At 30.4% G+C, this 13,063-nt stretch overlaps 1 protein-coding gene across 1 annotated transcript in view; it reads right to left on the bottom strand.

Annotated features, from left to right (window-relative positions):
• The window catches only part of FSTL5 (follistatin like 5), an 824,806-nt gene that overhangs the window by 423,255 nt on the left and 388,488 nt on the right, over positions 1–13,063 (bottom strand). The gene's annotated exons all lie outside the window — the stretch shown is intronic.

Genomic DNA, 13,063 nt, shown 5'->3' with positions numbered 1-13,063 from the left:
TAACAAAAGAACTAAGTTACTTAAAAAGCAATATTATTGAAAAGAAATAATTTACTTTGTTAATATTTAGAAACTGATTAATACAGATAATGTATGAAGTACCTAATATTTGCTTTCAGGTTTTGCATAATTTACAACATGGACAAATAAAAAGGAATGGGCTGTTTCCAAGATAGGACAGAGAACTTTGATTTCTGTTAGACCTAATAACAACATATTTACTGAGTTTTCTCATTAATTATTTGAAGGACATAGAAAAAACATGATAGTTCCAACTGGCTCCACATTTTAAATCCATTTTCTCAGTTTTAATCCTCATCATACATCTCTATATCAATCATTTCACAGATGCAGAAATGAAGGTTAGGCTATACTTGATATTGCGCTTAAACTCATTTATATATGACTTCAGATTATTATTATACTATCATATTCTTTTTCTTCCAAAATTTTATGTATTGCTTTTCATTTCTGTCCTTTTAGAGTATATGGTGCATAACATTATATATATTTGCATGTCTCGTGAAGTTTTATGACCTTGAAAATCTTATTTCTCAACTGAAATATAAGCTATTGAAGTAACAGCACATTACAGATTTTCAGTACCTCCTATGTAAAACCATCACAATACTGGAATCATCATGGTTAATGAAAATAATTGTTTGGCTTAAAGTCTCTCAAAAGATAAAACAAAACAATGGAAAAACACAAATAAAACTGCTACAAACGTTCTAGCATCATCAGATAATTATTTTTTAAAGGATTTTACTTATAATGGCCTCTAACAATGGTCTTTATAAATAGTGTATGGAAATCATAGTGCTGTTCTGCAAGTATGATGTAAATTATATTATATAAAATATGGCACATAATATAATTTGCAAATGAAACAGGTATTATATTAGCTTAGAATTTTGAGCAACATATTCTTAGGAGAAAAAAAAAACTAGCTTTATAATTGTGGTTGATTTTGACAATTAGGGTTTGACAGCATCTACAATTTTAAGGAAGATTTCTAAAGATGCTTAAATATATGTCAGAGAAGCCTGGGGTTGAAAAACAGTATTCAAAGTTTCATTCTCTTTCAAGACAAGATGGAAAACAATCTATTCTAGAGAAATGAGAGACTATCTTCTTTTTCAGACAGTGAAATGACTACTGTTGTTCAGCAATTTTAGTGTTTAGCAATCCTGTCAAGAAGTTCCTTTTTACAACAAAGTGTAAACTTGGTGCTAAAGATTAAGTCAATTTTACATTATTTTGTTCTCACTGCAGTAATAATAAGTATGTTTTCATAATAGCAAAGAACTCACTGACAAAAGAGAGAAGTAATCAAATCCAGAGTCATAGCTAGCAATTTTGGTGTCTGGGGAAGGATCACAAATAGAGTCTTAAAATAAATGTATTTGTGCTTATAAATGTGCACACAAATGCATCAGGAAGGAGAGGGATATATGATGAAAGAAAGGGGGAAGGAATAGTAGACCTTCCAAAAGTCCTGTCTTGGATTTCTGTATGTAACTCTGGATCTATATCTCCTTGATTTCTCTTGCGTTTCAGAGGGCAGAGGATGGTGGGATGAGGGGACTGGCTTGGGGCTACAGGAATTGGGGACACCAGAATATCTGTGGGAAGCAGATGTGAAACAGGATTTAAGCATTGAAGACATTTTAACTAATATTTAAGGTTGAAAGAGGGAATAGAATTTGGGTTGTCACATTATAATTTTGATGTAATCAAATGAATGGGTTCATCAGATTCACACTAATGTTTCTATTCTCCAAATTGTTGTGAATTTCTTTTAAATTCCAGGCATTGGGGTGGTACCTGGAAATCCAAAGGAAATAATAATACAAACTAGTGTTGACAACATTTATAGTCCATGGAAATATACAATAAACATTTATAAAATTATGCAAACCTTTGTAAAATACGTAAATTTAATATAAATTGCCACAAATTCCTTTTAATACTAAATAGGTGTATCTGTTATTAATAATAGGTCACATGTAAAGAGGACTTTATATGCACCAGAACTTTTATATATATATTAATTAAGTTTATATATAATAAGTGCACATACCTTTTATAGATGAAGAACAAAGACACAGAATAATATATTCAAGGTTACAGAGTTGGAATGGGTCAGAATGATTAATTTTTAACATCACAAGGATTTATTCACAGGATTATATATAAGCAGATGAAATGAAGATGAAATGAAATGAAGAGGATCAAAGTAACTTTTACTCCAGGGCATCCATCTAGGGGTATGAATCTCAGGGCAGAATGATTTTTAAGCACAAATCATCTTTTATACCCTCCAACTTTATTTACTCTGATCCCAAGAACTGAGTTTGACATGGCCAGTCAATAGTGAAATATCAATTTTTACATGGATTCAATGAATTTATTGAAGGATTATTTATAAAGTGATAGAATGAATATAATAATAAACTCCAGCAATATATCTATTTATAATACAGGTAGATAAAGTAGAATCCACAAAGAGTACAAAAAAAAGAGTACATGAGAGTTACTAAGTAAATTATGAGGAAGTACTGAGGGGGAGTGAATTCAAGAAAACCTTTCAAGAAAGAGATTATAACTAATGTCTAGTGTTTCAGAGTGAAAATAGGGTAAAAGGTAAAGCATGTCCTTTGTATTCTTCATATTGGAGACTTTAATTGGAGTCTTTAATAGGTGACTTTAAAGATTTTAAGTGAATAAATTAAGCATATTTCACATTACAATGGGTTAAAGACTAAACACAAAGTGAGGAATTAAAAGATTAAGCATAACACTTTAAATAATTTAATAAGTGTTTAATCACATAAACACTTAAACAATGATTGATGGTAAAACAAAAGAACTAGTACAGTCAACCACGAAGAATAGATATTTCAACATTAAGGCTTCTATCCCGAATAACTCCAATCAGTTAGGTAAGCAGATTTTGTTTATTTGGTTGAGTTGGCAGCATGCTTTTTCCAAAACCTAATCAACTACTCTTGTTGGATTGGCGAGGTTGGGGAAAAAAATGTTTTCCTGGATTCATTTCCTTACTGGAGACCAGTAAGAAATTCTCTCTGCTATTCCTGTCCTTGACGTGGAGAATATTCTGGTAAACAAGACAAAGTTCCTATTTTTTTTTTTTTTTTTTTTTTTAGATCTGTACATCTTCTTACTTCCTGTGGATGCAGTGACACTGGGAATGTGCTGATTCGTGACTGAGAGTCATTCGAAGGGCAGTTAGAATTCATTTGGCTTTGCGGAGCCTGGAAGGATGTAGAATCCCTGACACACAAATGGCTGCACCTGTGTTGCTGGCAGTGCCTCTCCAAGTTCTCTACAGAACTGTGGATAATTACATTTTACATATCTGATAGTGCAACCATCAGTTCTGAGTCCATGATAAGTGCTAAAAATTATAGATTATATCAATTATGCTTAGTATAATAGGTTTTTGCAAAGGCTGTGATTTGTTCATATCTCTTTGAAATTAAGTTTTATCCTTCCCTTCCATCCTCCAGTAAAAAGTACCAATTCCTTTTAAAACAAAATATTTAATCAAAAGCATTAATATAATTTTCTCTTTTAAACATTTATTGTCATACTTTGATTGCAATAAAGCTGAAATCTAAGAAAACCAAAAAAAATAAAAGTGAAATGCTTTTAATTTGGGTGTCAATTTTAGTCATATATCAATATTGGAGCATTCTGCTGTCATATATGACAAATTAGAATGAATTTTTAAAAAGTATATTGGAGCTATTTTTCTTCAAACTAATTAACAATTGCTAACAGAACACATTAAAATATTTTAGATAAATATGTTAGTAGCAAATTTATATTTGTGGTATATGTAGAATATATCACCATTTTAGTTGATTGATTTAATATTCATATATGAATAAGATTCAATATGGAAAAATATAATGTTTATTTAAATATAATTAATAAATTATGCACATAAAGGAAATAAAATTATCTTGACTGAAAATAAGCTGAACAAAATTAAAAACAGAACTTTACCAGCCACTCATATTTTTACTGTGTCCGTAATTTTGCCTTATCCAGAAGGTCATATAGTTAGAATCAGGCAGTATGTAGCTATTTTAGATTGACTTTTTTTTTAACTTAACAATATGCATTTAAGTCTCCATTATGGTTTCAGTGCTTGATAATTGATTTATTTTTAGTGCTAAATAATATTCCATTCTATGGATGTATTACAGTTAATCCATTCACATATTGAAGGGCACCTTGGTTGTTTCCAAGGTTGGTAAATATGAATAAAGCTTCTATAAATATCTGTTTTTAGGTTTTTGTGTATGGACATAAGTTTTTAACTCACTTGGTAAATTCTAAGAAGCATGATTCCTGGAACAAAGGTAACACAATGTTTATTTGTGTAAAAAACTGCCAAACTGTCTTCCAAATGGGCTATGTCACTTCACATTTCCACCACCAGTGAATGACAGTTCCTATTGTTCAACATCCTTGCAAGGATAATATTGTCAATGTTTTATATTTTTATCATTTTTGTAGATGTGTAGTAGTCTGGCATAGTTTTAGAGTTAAATTTAAATTTCATAAATAATCATATATTTTACAAAAGACTTTGGTTTCTTTACTCTTCTCTCATTTTCTATTTAGAAAAAAATTGATTGTTTTGGAAAACTAAATTTAATACCACATTAAGCATTGTGAAATTGTTAAAGAAAAGTGACTAAAAATGCAATTAATTACACTGGCATGTTTACTGATAAATTTTGAAATTTAATCTTCTTGGAAGTAAGAGGGGAGTGTTATGAGTTGAAAATCCATTCTGCAAACATTTTGGTACTTAGGATATAAATTGAAAATTACAAACCACACTGCCACTGACAACTGTCTTCAAATCTATCCAAGCAATAACAACAACAACAAAAAAAATGTTTGATTTTGTATTTTGGTAGATGTAATTATGTAGAATTTCAGTACAGGTGTTTTGTTATCCAGGTCATTTTGCTCTCTTAACCCTAAGAGAACATTAATTAAAGTGTTTTTTAGCGTTCTTATTACATTCATCAAGTGCGACATGCTCTGGAGCAAGTGGGCTGCTCAGCTGTTACTTCCTTTCCTCTTCCCCACCCACCATCCTCACAAACACAAAAACATAAATTAAAGTTGCAAGGATTTCTGACAGAAAACAGCAAAATAGAGCACAACACAGTTTTTTTTTGAGAGAGAGAGAGAGAATTTTTTAATATTTATTTTATTTTTTTAGTTTTCAGTGGACACAACATCTTTATTTTATTTTTATGTGGTGCTGAGGATGGAACCCAGCACCCCACGCATGCCAGGTGAGGGAGCTACTGCTTGAGCCACATCCCCAGCCCAACACAAAGTTTAAATTAATAATCTGGAATGCTTGAGAAACTAAATGAAAAATATACACATATTTTATTCCAACCAACTAGAGCATTTTAATATTAACTAAAATAACTGGTGAGATGTATTGCTTTAATGGTCTGCAAATTTAATAGTTTTAAAAATCATTATCCTTACAGTAAAAACCATACAAACAGATATGCCTTCAATAGAATATATGAAAGTCAGAGCTGTTAAAGAGGTCGTAAATTAAGTTTTCTTCTAATTAATCATTTTTCCTTGTAATAACATCCTATTTATAAATACCTTGTACAGAAAATTCAAGGACTTCCATATATATATAAAATCCTACAATTGCTCTTAGAAGTATGAGTTCATTCAGTCTTGTATATTATACCATATAGAACTTATTGTTTTCATTATAGCATCCTGTTCTTTATAGTGTTTGTTCATTTTTATTTATATTTCCTTGGATTTTTGTTTCTGCTGGAAGTAAAGATATATAAAAGAACTTTATTTTTTAGGAATTTTTCAAAAATCATTTTAAAAATTAATCAGACTACAAATAAGTAAATCTATCACTGTATTAAATATGGCCAAACTAAAACTCATGTGATTCTACTAAGAACAGTTCCCTTAGTACTTCTAAATAGTACATAATCTTTTCATTTATTGTGTCACATCATATAATGTACCTTTCAAATAAAATATTGGTTTATATCTATGCTACACAAGATATGCTCTGCACCTATGGAAAAAAATCAGCTTTTAACCTACTTTTCAGGCAATATTTATACTGTGATTCTGTGTGCTAACACCATCCTAAGTATTTTATATATGGTGACTCATTTGTTTTCTATAAAGAACCTAAGAAGTAAATGTAATTACCACACATATCTCAGAAATTAACTCAGAAGTTTCTCACAAGGTATCTCTAACTTATAAGAGAAATCTATTTGTCTCATGAGAAGACACTATCATAATTTTTCTTTCTTCTGGATTATTCCACAAACATCTGTAGAATGTTTCCCAGAACTTAAAGTGTCCTGAAAACTTGCTGCATTTGTGCAACCTGGTATGTGTTCTGAACAATAAATAATATTTTATCTCTTCTTTATTTGGACAGAAAGGTCTTTTGGTTGACATGATTTTTAATGTCTCCAATAGTTTTTGAGACAACTGCATAACAGCAAAAATAATGACTCACCAATATTGTCTAAATAGAATGATTTTTGTATGTAACTAACAACATAATTTTAAAATTGTAAATCAAGTGTTGACTCAGTTACAAAGCAGATTTGGTAAACCACCATTATAAGGAAAAATTGTAATGCAGATACATGAGAACTATGTCTATGCCATTAGACATAGACATGTGGTCTGGAACAAACCCCAACATGTGCTTTTACATGAATGTACTACTCTTACTTAAGTGTGAAGTTTAATGCTAATTTTACATACAGTGGATGACTGAGATTAAGGTAAATTTTCTTACTGACATTCTTCCATGATCTCTAGGTCATTTGGCTAGTTTGGGGTTAAAATTCCCCAGTTACATGCATAATTATGTCTTTTTCTGATTACTGAATACCTTAGTCAAGAGTTCATATATTTCTTATCCCAAGAAATATGCAAAAGTGGCACTGTAAAAATAGAAAAAAATATTCTGTGTATTCTACCTCTATATTGTGTGCATAGCCATTCTGTTTGCCAAACAAACAAAAGAGATGATAGAGTTAAAAAATATGCACTGACCCCTGTCATGATTACCCTACCCTACAGGATTTACCATCAAGAGAACTTCTTTTCAAAATAAATGTAATTTATTCTACATAACTTTAAGATTCAAATCCCATCATATCATAAGAAATGTAACAACAACAATCTTTATAGCATTATTGTATTTTAACTAGATGCTTTAAAAGAGGTTCATTCTTGAAGTGGATTAATATATGTAAGAATTTATAGCTTGTTGGACTTGGGAAGATTTTGTTTGTAGGTAGGCAAAGTTGTCGTATCAGATCTTTTTATCTCAATACAATGATAACATGTAAACAAGTTATCTGAATAGATGTAGTCTGCCAAAAAACATGTCATTGTGGTAATTATAAGTACATGTAACCTGTGCTTATTTCTTTTAAGTACTACTGACCTTACTGATACAATGTCCTATAATGCTATCAGATTTCATATTTTAATTAGTCAAGGCTTGTGTGATAGCATTAATACTTCCTCACTGTCCTTCAGCCAACCAAATAAATAATGGTGATTATACCCCATTGGCCAGCCTCAGAAAAAGGATTACCTAGTTAAATGAGTCTTGGCTCTATTAGTTAAATAATTTAAATGTTCTAGGGAAACATTTGTTCAGCTACACATGAATCTGCCAGTTTCTACTCTAAAATAATTCCTTGGAATATTTTCAAATAGTTTGATCTCTAGTTTTCTCTGAATTTCAAATATCATTCATACATAAAATACTGCATATTAAGAATGTTTAGCTTGTTTGGTTGCATATAAACCATATGCCAGTATTTTTTTAACCTATAATGTACTTTTTTTGAGATTGTAAATGCTAACTTCAATTCCTCAGAATTATACATTGCCATAGAAATAGGACACTACTTGACATTTTCTTTTACTCACATAGGGTAAATAAGAAATATCTATTTAATATATACACTCTTATGAGTGTGCATCATATTTTAACGATACCTCATCATGACTTTGACCAAAGATATTTAGGAAGTAGAAAAGGCAGAAGTTATCAACATGTGGGAGGTGAATAGTAGAAGACAGATTCATTTATTCTTGAATGATTTTACTTCAAGTGACTAAAGTGACTGTGAAGCCATTAATACAATAGTAGATAAATATGAAGAAATTGATAAATTATATCTTAAATTAGATAAATTTTCTGTCTTTGTGGGATATCTTGGTAGAGTCCTTGCTAAGGGAACAAGAAACAGACCTAAAAAAGTTTGAATCTGTATAGTTCAGAAGAAAGAAAGGGCTTTATTAAATGGGACATGTGAGCCATTGGTGAGTGCATGATTATAAATGAGACTAATGAAGCATTTGTAGGGTGTGAAATGAAGTTCATTATGCTCATATTATGAACACAGACATTTATAAGGGATAATATTTCAGGCACTTTCTAAAAATGTGGTTGCTGAAATAGTGATTAGTTTGGTGGAAGAAGAAATTATTTTAGTTTAATTACACAAATTTATGTGCTAAAGTCAATTTCTTGATCCAGGGAAAATAATATCTAACTGCTAAAAAGTAGTTGCAAGAATATGAGTAAGAATATATTGCTTTTCTTTGAAATGCAAATGTTTTCTATGAAATCCAACTGACATTTTGATTGTCACCATGTATGGGATGTGTGTGTGTGCATGCACATGTTCGCATATATCAAAACTGTAGTTATATTAATCAGGATAATAATAGTGCATGTAAAGATCCACTTCTTTGATATAGTATTGACTTATGTTCAAAAGAAGACATTAGGGGTTACATTTTCAAAATAGATTCAAGATAACTTATATGAGGAAACATTTCTATGTCATTAATGTGACTTTTTTCATGTAAATTTTGCTATAATCTAAAACTGTATGGATTATGAATATATTTACTTAAGAAAAATCATTAAAATGTGTGAAATTTCTAAAGTTAATAGACATAAAATTCCTCATTTTCATATTTCAAAAATAAAGAGCAGAAGAGACTTAACGTTAGTAGTCCTTTTCATGTATGTTTTCAGATGAAAAGTCAGTCATTTTCATGAGTGAGTTTCAGAATTATTTAGTAAGTACATTTTAAAACAATATTGGATTTCAAGTAACTATGGTAAGTGAAAAACCAATATTTTTCCTTTATAAATAAACTAAAAGTCTTATTTTTTTCACTTCTTGTTTTAGTTGTTGTTCATAGACAGTGGGAACAAAATCACTCTTACTTTGAAAGTGATACAAATTAATTTTCATATGCCTAATTTTATGTATGTGCATATATATACTAATGCAAAAATATGATACTTATGTAAGATTTTATTTTTTTAAATTATGTGTATTCCTTATTTGTCTTCATAATTAAAATAAATAATAGTATATTATGTATGTGCACTGATTGCCATTTTATGTGGCACAAATGTGTTCAGGCCATATAGTTATCTCTAGTATAGTTTGGTAAATAAGTCTGAAATAAGGAAAGAGATTACTAAGTGTTGCTAATGAAAATTTATTATTTATAGCATGACTTAGTTTCTAGGTTATCTGATTCTAGTCTTTCACTGCCTTTAAGGTATTTTACTGCCCTATAAATTTTAGATAACTGATAGCAATGAACAATAATTCTTGTCTGTGGTTGTTCAAATAAATTCTGACTGGAAAAGATTCAATTAACTTCTCCATTTTATGGAAAAAAGATAGGTTTATCCTTATTTGTAAGTTTATTTCCACAATCCTTAGCTCCATGTATATTTGTGACTATTTACTCTTTTTTGAACTAATTATAACATCTGCCCATTTCCCTCATAAATAGTTAATAAAATTTTAATGTGATCACTTTATATATCAATGGTAGTCATGACTTAACCTTTAAAAATTATCCTTTATATCTCCAATTATATCATTCTTTCTTCTTAGAAAAGGGCAGAGTCCTAATATAAGTTCAACCTGTTTATGATTGTTTCAAGCATAAGTGATACATATCATTTATGATATATAAGCACATGTTCAAACGCAAATTCAAATGGATCAATTTTAATACATCTTCAGTCAGATTAACAAAAAAATGTAACAAGAAAAGATATTCCAAAGAAAACAAATAGAATACATTTTAGTTTTAATTTTTCTGTTCTTTAATATTATACAAAATAAGCTTTAAAAGATAGAACTCACTAACTTAATTAAAACTCTTCTGTATAAACAAATGTATTATTCACATACAGAGTTATCTCCATAGGTAGATATTTTAGTACTTTTAGTTATTGCAACATGCTTTCAAGGGGAAAATACTATCACTTCTGAATTATGGTGGAAGAATTAAAAAGTAGGAATTTTTACAAGGCCGTACAATAAACAAAAATATCAGTATGAGTTTTTAATTATTTCCTGCACATAAAAATTTTTGGTTGAACCCAAAAGACTTAACATTGATATGAACTTTTAGTGGGGTAACTTAGACTTTACTGCACCTGCTTGTGAATTAAAAGGTATTCATCTGAAGTAATATAACAAAGCTTTCCAAGTAAGTTTGTGGAAAGAAGAAAGTATCCCTACCTTCTAGTGAATACAGTCCTACCCTAGCCTGCCTGACTGAACACATGAGGTGCAGGCAGGATTTGGGCTCCACTTACTGCCTTGGCTGGGTGCCTTTGTGTAGAGTACAATGTGAGGGTAACCCTAAACTCATTGTTTTCATACTAAGCCAAAGGAATTCTATTTTTAATTTTAACAAGAACCTTTTGCATACGGATGCATATATTTTTATGCTACCATGTATATTTTGCTTTTCCAGAATGTTTCATATCTAATGTAAATAAATCACCTAATAGTATTTAAAATAGTGGTTAAAAAGTATTGTGTACATGCTGCTATAAAATAGCTATTAAAGAAAAATATCTAATAGAGAGGCAAACCAGAAATACTGGTTTAAATGAAATAGTGCCCTATTTAGTTAATATCTTACTCACATAAGAAGGTAGCATTTTTGTATTTTACATTTTCTCATTCGTAGCATATATTTTGTATTAACATTATGGAAATAGAAGTTCCTGATCCCACTGATGGCTTCCTGCTATTATCTAATCATTGCACACCTCCTCCCGCAAAAAACAGACGGGATTTGGCTGGTACCCAATATTTGATTCAGGACCGGGTCCTCTGCACAAGTCATCTCTTTGAAAGTTTGCCAACCCAGAAAGTAAATTGCAAGATATGTAAGACATGATCTGCATTTCTACCTTATTGTAAGGACCCTTCAAATAATCTTCAAATGATCTTTTCCAGACCTAGCTCCAATGAAGCAAAGAATAATTTAGAACCTGCTTTGTAAAAACATAAAGAGGGTCTGAAACATTCAAGGAAATAGAGGGATAAGAAAACTTTATCATAGAATAAAACAAAACAGAACAAAACAAACAAAAGAGAATGGGGGAATAAGGAGAGTGGTAAAAAGCAAAGAGATAATTTTCACATTGAGAAATAGACTTGTTCATAAATACTATTATTTTTTTCTTTATTAGTTGTGTTACAAAAAATAGAAATAATTAGTAAATTCAAGTTATCTTGAATTGTTGATTTTCAAAAATTAATCTATAGTAGATTTTGGCAAACTTTTTTGTAAAGGTCTAGAGAGTAAATATTTTAGGATATCTGGCTTAATCAATCTGTTACCTTTTCTCCATTCTGCTGCTATAGACACAAATAGCTATAGGCAATACATGAATAAATGAACATGGTAGTATACCCATAAAATTTTACTTAAAAAAGCAGGCTGTGGGCCATATTTTGCTGACCCATAATCTATAGAGCATTGATAAAGTATAGATACATATCAGTGTAAAACACTTACATTATTCCTGGGATATTAATTTACATCATTTTTTTTCTACTTTGCTGAAATTTAAGTACAGAATTTTGAGAATGTGAGAAAAAAATGTAGAAAAGGATATACCCAACACTGAATTCAAAAGTAGCATTGTTCTGGTATTATCTTATCTTTAGACATCATTTAATATCGGTTATAATATATATGTGGATATATATTATATTGAAATATTAAATGAAGGTGTGAGAAGTTTACAAATTTTTGTAAATTCAGGAGACACTTGTTTCAGAACAAAGGAGGGATGAAGCAACACAGATACCAAGGAAAGCGAGTGATTTTTCTCTTATGTCATAAAAAGGGAACTGGATGTAAATGATTTTGAAAATTGAGCTAGCCTCTTAGTCAAATGAAGTCTTCTGAGGTGAATGCATTGTAGAAATGCAATCAGGATAAAATGGGTATTAAATCACTCGGTGTACATAATAAAGCTCTATCAGATACTTAGTGAGAATGGACAAGAAACCTAGATGAACAGGTTAATTCATACCTCAATGAGTATTACTAGCACAGCTTGAAGTTGCTTTCAAGACATGCCTGATGAGAAAATAGGACTGTCAAAAACAGAGGTTCTTAAGGAGTGTGTCATGTGTTAGTCCCCTGCAGAGCTTTAAAACAAGGGATACTTCCCTGTGATTGATCCTGATTTAATTGATCTGTGGTAGGGCCTTGGCATCAGTATGTTTTTGAAGCACTGCTGGTGATTTATAGATGTAGGTGACCCAGAGTTTCAGTGTTTAAATAAGTTGATTAAGACCATATCCTTCTAAGAGAAAGAGCTGAGACTGGACATTAGTTCAGGCGCTAAATCTAGGCCCTGATCTCTAAATTGTTTCTTAACTCACATGGTATATAATGTATCAGAAAACTCCTTGGTCAGACAGGGATTCCTATGATTTATATGTATTGTAGTAATTGAAAATCTAAATTGAATTAGAGGAGCTGAAGAAAAATGTAGTTTTATCAATGGATTGAATCCTATCCACTTTTAATTCCCTGCAAGGGTACAAAGGCAGTGGTATGTTAGAAATATAGGGGTGTTGCAAGGAATCAAGCACATGTTCAAAAATTACTT

The sequence above is a fragment of the Spermophilus citellus genome (assembly GCF_964194105.1).
Source record: "Spermophilus citellus genome assembly, chromosome: 8".
Lineage (NCBI taxonomy): Eukaryota > Metazoa > Chordata > Mammalia > Rodentia > Sciuridae > Spermophilus > Spermophilus citellus.
Note: the sequence above shows the minus strand (reverse complement) of the source record. Positions and strands in the feature narration are given on the sequence as shown.